Below are 1,579 nucleotides of genomic sequence, written 5' to 3'. Positions count from 1 at the left end.
GACCGTAGGATGCATCTGTGGATCCAATCTGACGGCTACGAGCTTAGGCAGGCTTTGGGCTTGGTCTTGGACTTAGGTTAGAGTTTGGGCTTAGACAATTCTGAGCCCACTTCTTCTTTAAGAACAAATTCTTCCTTCCAAGCCCACTTCTAGTTGATCCGGCTCTTACAAACATCATTCTTCGCTGCCATTCTGCGGGAGTCTTTGCCGTTTCTTTGCTCTTTTCACTTCGTGAGTTAACCAGGCTTTATTTAGTACCTAAAAATGCAAAATTAATTAAGAAAAGTATTTATTCTTGAAAACAATGAAAATACAGAATATGGGATAAAATGGAGAATTAATGCACAAAAGATGAGTTGAATGCCAAGAAAAATATATAGAAATATGCACTTTTTAGCACTCATCAAATACCCCCAAACCTGAATTTTACTTGTCCTCAAGTAAAACAAAACTAAGGAAATCCTACCTATACCACTGTCGCTGGTTTCTCGAATGCATTTAGCGTATGCACTAAGCCTTTTAAACCACTAAGTGTCCCTAGTGGACGAGTGAATTCTCGTGAAGGTTTGCTTAGAACGTACCTACAAAGTTCTAGGACAAAATATAAGCTCAGATTCCATGAAATGTGACATGTGCAAGACAGTAGAAGCTCACAGCAAAATGGAGATGTCAATCTAGCTATCAAAGGCAAAATCCTAGCACTGATAACAACTAAAGACACGTGATAAGAGTGTAAAGTGTATCTACACATGTTTCTAGAATGACCTGAAGTTATGACTACTAATCACCAAGAGATAGTTTTTAGGCTAAGAACCGAATTCTAAGCCAAGCTAGCTGTCCGGCTTTACGAGAATTGTGAATGTTCACCCAATGAGTTGGTGATATTTCAGTTTACCCGCGTTATACATCGATGGCTGCACCCTCCTTGCTTATTACAAGACTATTTACAACAAAAAGATGACTCTTTACATGACTCTTATTTACATTGACTACTCTCTTTTATTTTTGGAACAAGAGAGAACTATTGTCTTTAACATGACAAAACATGGAATAAATGCTTGATATTTTTTTTATTTTGATTTTTTGATTTTTCTGAATTTTTATGATTTTTTTTTTTAATTAATAACTTTGATCTTTACAACATAGTGACACTTTTGATACATGAACAAAAAGAAAAACATAATTACATGACTCTTAGCAAAAGCCCTTATCGAATGCATCCGGTCAAATTCTATAGTTGCTTTTCTTAACGTATCCTCCAACTTCTATCCCAGCCAACCAAAGAACAAGCTAGTCAAGTCTCATTCAGTATTCTAAAGTGATTGGCAATCTAACTTCCTATCAAACACCTTGAAGATCGAGGCTATACATGTATTGGTAGATCGTGCGCGTGCAAGTTTCTTATCACTATGTGAATTGTTCTAGAATCAGGGTGCCTAAATATCTAGACTAAGAATCCTTATGTTTACATACATGCACAAGAGTCAACATTTCAAGGTAAATGAGCTCCATTTTTACGATTTTTTAATTTTTAATTTTTTTTTTTTTTTTTCAAAAAGGAAGAGTTCAATTTTTCGAT

Source organism: Papaver somniferum, chromosome 4 (assembly GCF_003573695.1).
Source record: "Papaver somniferum cultivar HN1 chromosome 4, ASM357369v1, whole genome shotgun sequence".
NCBI lineage: Eukaryota > Viridiplantae > Streptophyta > Magnoliopsida > Ranunculales > Papaveraceae > Papaver > Papaver somniferum.
Note: the sequence above shows the minus strand (reverse complement) of the source record.